Here is a 6,474-nt window from a genome sequence, read left to right on the forward strand (position 1 = left end):
CTTCAGCCCTCCATGTTGTGCTGACCCATATAATCCTTAAAAAGTACTAAACCCACACTACCCCATAACCCTCCATTATTCTTTCATCCATGTGCCTGTCCAGGAGGCTCTTAAGTACCCCTAATGTTTTAGCCTCCACCACCATCCCTGGCAAGTCATTCCAGGCACTCACAACCCTCTGTGTAAAAAAACTTACCCCGATGTCTCCCCTAAACTTCCCTCCTTTAATTTTGTACATATGCCCTCTGGTGTTTGCTATTGTTGCCTTGGGAAACAGGTACTGACTATCCACCCTATCTATGCCTCTCATAATCTTGTAGACCTCTATCAAGTCCCCTCTCATTCTTCTACGCTCCAAAGAGAAAAGTCCCAGCTCTGCTAACCTTGCCTCAAATGACTTGTTCTCCAAACCAGGCAGCATCCTGGTAAATCTGCTGTGCACCCTCTCCATAGCTTCCACGTCCTTCCTATAATGAGGGGACCAGAATTGAACACGATACTCGTGTGATCTCACCAGAGATTTGTAGAGTTGCAACATGACCTCTCTATTCTTGAACTCAGTCCCCCTGTTAATGAAGCCTAGCATCCCATAGGCCTTCTTAACTACCCTATCAACCTGCGCAGCGACTTTGAGGGATGAATGCATTTGAACCCCAAGGTCCCTTTGTTCATCCATACTCTTAATTAACTGACCATTAATCCTGTACTCAGTCTTCTGGTTTGTCCTTCCAAAATGCATCATCTCACACTTGTCCGGATTGAACTCCATCTGCCATTTTTCTGCCCAACTCTGCAGCCTGTCTATATCCTTTGTATATTCTCTACATAAAGAAAAACCTACCTCTGACAACCCCCCTCCCCCATCCTTTCCTCCAATAACTTTAAAATTATGCCCTCCCCCCACTGTATTAGCCATTTCTGCCCAGGAGAAAAAAAATTCTGGGTTTCCACTCTATCTATGCCACTTACCATCTTGAGCACCTTTCATCCTCCTTCGCTTCAAAGAGAAAAGCCCTCACTCGCTCAACCTTTCCTCATAAGACACACTGTAATCCAGGCAGCATCCTGGTGAATCTCTGCACCCTCTCTGAAGCTTTATGTCCTTCCTCTAATGAGGGGACCGGAACTGGACACAATCTGCCAGGCGTGGTCTAACCAGGGTTTTATAGAGCTGCGACATTACCCCACTCTGTCTGTGCCTCTCATCACCTTGTACGCTTCCATCAAGTCACCTCTCATCCTCCTTTCCCCTCAGCCTAGCCTCGGCTGATCGATGTTTCATAAGCACAGGCGATTCTGCAGATGTTGGAAATGTAGAGTAACACACACACACACACACACACACACACACACACACACACACACACAAAATGCTGGAGGAACTCAGCGGGTCAGGCAGCGTCTGTGGAGGGGAATAAACAGTCGACGTTTCGGGCCGAGACCCTTCATTGGGATCGATGTTTCACAACCAAGGAATATAGGGCTGTGATTGGTAGAAACAGAACAGCCACAAGAAGATGTGAGGGTTGACAAAAAAAAGTTACTACGTATATTGAGAATTGGGGTGTCCAGGGACGGGTGAGGTAGGGGCGTGCCTGTCCCAGCATGTGAAGTCAGTTCTGGTGGACTAGGCAGATGAGATCCAACAGCCAGGAAGGCTGTTTTACCATGCGCTGTGGAGAGCGATGGGCAGTGACAAGGCACAGAAGGCGTCACAGTCATCCACTGCAACCAGAGAAGGCCCCATTTGTGAGGACTACTCGTCCCACTGGAGCTGGACTTCTGAGGTCCAAACAGCAGAACAGCCCCAGTACAATGGCTTTTCCACTTTAAAAACTCTCCCACACAGATCTCCTGTCATCGTCAGACAAGACAGGCAACCAACATATTGAGAAGGAGGGTGTAAAATAGGTGTGTCAACGCTGGGATGCTTAACAGAGAGTTTTCTGACATGATTATTGTTACCATTACGGAGAACGAGATTTTGAGCAGTCTCGAAGTGGCTGACTTTACTTTCTCAGTCCTCTGAGATTTCCAGCAGGCTGTGAAAATCTCTCTAAAGTCTTTCACTGGGAGTGATTTCCAAGCCGTGCCAACGTGGACGACCTTCAGGGACTGCGTTCTACAGCCCTTGACCAGGCAACGCGGTGGCGTTGTTATCACCTCAGCTTGGCAGCTCCAGAGTCCTGAGTCAATAGTGACCTCACCTGCTGACTGCATAGGGCTTGCCCCCCCTCTCCCTCCCTCTAGTTTCCTCTAGATCCCTAGGACGTGCGAATGGTTCCACTGGCCGCAGTGAATTGCCCTCCCCCTCCCCCCACCCTTCCTTTGTGAGTACGTTTGCCAGTTCTTGAGATTGGTTCTGAAGGTAGGTGTGGGGGGTAACTCCAGCTCTGACCCTAATGGGATGGAAGCAAACAGTGAGGGAAGCAGAGAGAAGGAACAAAAGAGTTGCTTTTCTATAGTGCCTGGCACCACCTTGTGTTCAAATCCCTCCCTCTGTGATCTCCACCAGCCCCACTGCCCTCTTCCTATTCTGCCATTTCCGTGTTCCACTATTCCCATTTCTCTGTCATTGCCCAGGCCCAGAGCACAGGAATTCCTTCCCCAAACCTCTCCATACCTTTCTCTCTCTCTCTCTCTCTCTCTCTCTCTCTCTCTCTCTAGCTTCCTTTTTCTCTCTCTCTTTCTCCCTTTCTATCTCTCTCCCCCTCTCCCTCTTTCTCATCCTCTTTCTACTCCCTCTCTTTCTCATCCTCTCTCCCCCTCTATCTCTCCCTCTTTCTCATTCTCTACCTCTTTCCCTCTCTCTCATTTTCTCTCATTCTTTCTACCTCTCTCCCCATCTCTCTCTCCTTCTCCCCTCTACCTTTCTCTCTTTCTCTTTCTCTCTATCTCTCTCACACTCTGTATCTCTGTCTCTCCATTTCCTCTCCCTCTCTATATATATATGTTGCTCTCTCCCTCTCCTGTCTCATATCTACCTCTTTCACTCTCTCTGAATCTATATATATATATTGCTCCATCTGTCTCCACCTCCTCTTCTCTCCCCCCTCTCTCTACCTACCTCTCTCCGTAAAGCGACCTCTTTTTACTTAGTTCCCTCCCAAAGTGGCTCGGGGTCCATCCCCACCGCTGGCGAGCTGGGTAGGGGCCCTGAGAGACTGCAGCCACCTTGGAGGTGCTGCACAATTTTTTCTCTCCAGAACCCTGTCTGTACAGAGGGACTGTAGTAATGCAACCAGGCCAGTGGAAAACCAACAGCGACGTGGTCACAACACACAACTCCTGACTTGGCCAAACTTTCCAATCCTTTGGAAAAACCTCACACTCCGCTGCTTGCTAGTAGTGATCGCCCCCTTCCCCCGCACTCAAACCCCTTCCCAACTCTATCAAGGGACAAATCTCAACAGCAGACCGCTCCCTACACCTCCAAAACCTGACTCCGAAAATCTAACACTGCAAAAGCCTTTGAGAGATCTAAAACGCTTTCTCATCAAGAGGCTATCAAAAAAGATTGAGTTGAACCTACCTCATTCCCAGTGTAGTAGCAATCCCAGTCGGAGAAATCCACGCCGTCCAGTTTAATCCCATTTAGCATTGTGAAGGGGTCTCCTCCTGCTCTCCCACTCTGAGTCCCAGGCACTGAAGCTGTACAAACTGAGCAGAGAGTGGCCAGTGCTCCTGTAACACTGCCCCTCTCGCTCTGTGTGTGTCTCAGTCCTTCTCTCCTTGAGCCTCTAGCTAAAATTTAAATAATTATTTCCCACCTCTTTAGCCTGTCCTCTCCACCCCCCTCCTATCTCCCTATTGTACACCTGGGCCAGAACAACTGACTCATTTAAATGCAGTTACCGGGTTTTAGATCAATGTTTGCTGTGTGCTGCAAATGCCAGCAAAAAGTGAATTAACTTTATTTGTTTGGAGGCTGGGCTTGTTTGGAGCCGGCCCTGCCAGTCCCCCGACAAGCTTCATGAATCGTCTCAAAACAGGGAGGTTTCTTCCGCCCCGCGATCCTTCCTGTACATTCCGGTCCTTCTCCCGGAGATCCTGGTCTCGCGCCCCAAGCCAACGTTTCTGGGGAGCACCGAGCTGGGACGGGTGCTGAGGGGAAGAAATGGCGACATGCGCGCGGCAGAGGCGTCGAGGAGGGGACACTGTGCTGCAGGAGGGGAAGCGAGGGAGCACTGAGCTGTGAGAGGGACGGCGGGAGGGGCAGCGAGGTGGGAGCAATGTCATCGGGTCACCAAGAGGACACAATCACCGTGAAGAAACGTTGGAGATGGATCGGGCACGTTAAGAGAAGAGAGACCATTCCATCATCAATGCAGTTCTTCATTGGACCCCTGAAGGGTGGAGGACAAAGAAAACTTAATCTCGCTCTGTAGAGACAGAAATCAAGTCAAGTCACTTTTATTGGATCATTTCGACCATAACTGCTGGTACAGTGCATTGTAAAAATGAGACAACGTTTTTCTAGGACCGTGGTGTTACATGACACAGTGCAAAAACTAGACTGAACTACGTAAAAAACAACACAGAAAAAAAACTACACTAGACTACAGACCTACCCTGCACAAAACAGTGCAGGCATTACAATAAATAATAAACAGGACAATAGGGCAGTAAGGTGTCAGTCCAGGCTCTGGGTATTGAGGAGTCTGATAGCTTGGGGGAAGAAACTGTTACATAGTCTGGTCGTGGGAGCCCGAATGATTCAGTGCCTTTTCCCAGACGGCAGGAGGGAGAAGAGTTTGTATGAGGGGTGCGTGGGGTCCTTCATAATGCTGCTTGCTTTGCAGATGCAGCGTGTGGTGTAAATGTCCGTGACGGCGTGAAGAGAGACCCCGATGATCTTCTCAGCTGACCTCGCTATCTGCTGCAGGGTCTTGCGATCCGAGATGGTGCAATTTCCGAACCAGGCAGTGATGCAGCTGCTCAGGATGCTCTCAATACAACCCCTGTAGAATGTGATGAGGATGGGGTGGGGGGTGGGAGATGGACTTTCCTCAGCCTTTGCAGAAAGTAGAGACGCTGCTGGGCTTTCTTTGCTATGGAGCTGGTGTTGAGGGACCAGGTGAGATTCTCTGTCAGGTGAACACCAAGAAATTTGGTGCTCTTAACGATCTCTACTGAGGAGCCGTCAATGTTCAGCGGGGAGTGGTCGCTCCGTGCCCTCCTAAAGTCAGCAATCATCTCTTTTGTTTTGTTCACAGTCAGAGACAGGTTGGTGGCTCTGCACCAGTCGTAAAGCCGGAATGTCGCAAAGCGAAGAAGCAGTCACCATTAATTTATATGGGGAAAATATTTTGAGCATTCCCAGACCTAAAAAATAACCTTCCAAATCATGTCAAATAACACATGAAACCTAAAATAACACTAACATATAGTAAAAGCAAGAATAATGTGATAAATGTACAGCTTATGTAAAGTAGAAATATTGTATGTATGGTGTAGTTTCACTTATCAGAATCGGGAAGCCAATGAGCTAAAATCGATTTGGAGGAAAAAAAATCAGCACGTTCACTCATAGGCACACAACTGCCCGCACAAAGCTTCACGGTCATTGTAGTCTTTCTCGGGGTAAACACAAGTATAAAGCGGGAGTCCTTTTTTCGTAAGAGCGGAAATCCTCTTCTTTTAGCGAAAACAGGTACTAATGTAGGTCTTTTCTAACAGCGAGCTGTCGTAAAGCGAACGTTCGAGAAACGGTGGGGCGGGGGGTCACTATTTACTATCAAAGCACGTATGCAGTGTGCAGGGCTGACACTTCCCCACCGACGACCCCAAAACACCCACGCACGTAGCACGCAGGCCCACCGGTGTGCGGACACGCCCTGGTGCTCGCAAACCGGATCCCCCTGCGATTGGTTGGTAGCCCCGCTGCCCTGTGAGCAGCCTCGGGGAGAGACGAAGGCTACGGGAGCGAACCCTGACGGCAAATCCGGAGTGGAGCCCCAGTGGATGTCATTGAACGTCCTCCCGGCAGCTCCTATGGCCGAGCCGATGCCAAACATATCGCTTCATAAGCTTTCCTTTGGAGGTCGAGAGAGGGACCTTGATGACTGGGCATCTCAGGATCTCCACACCTTCTACCCAGGGTTGTGATGATCATCATCATCACCCATTATCCTTGGAGTCAGACGGATCCCAACCATCACCAACCAAAGAGAGAAAGAGAAGCAACCAGAAAAGGCCCCCTTTATTCCCACTCGCTTCTTCCTGCCCGTCAGCTACTTCCTCTATCAATGCCAGTCTCTTTGCCGTAACGCCACAGGAATTTATCTTGTTGAGCAGCCTCATGTGTGGCACCTTGTCAAACGCCTTCTGAAAATCCAAGTAAATGTCGCCCACCGCCTCTCCTTTGTCTCACCGCTGCCTGTTACTTCCTCGAAGAATTCTAACGGATTTGTCAACCAAGATTTCCCTTGACAGAAACCACGCTTACTTTGACTTATTTTATCATTGGTCTCC

The sequence above is a fragment of the Hypanus sabinus genome, chromosome 31 (assembly GCF_030144855.1).
Source record: "Hypanus sabinus isolate sHypSab1 chromosome 31, sHypSab1.hap1, whole genome shotgun sequence".
NCBI lineage: Eukaryota > Metazoa > Chordata > Chondrichthyes > Myliobatiformes > Dasyatidae > Hypanus > Hypanus sabinus.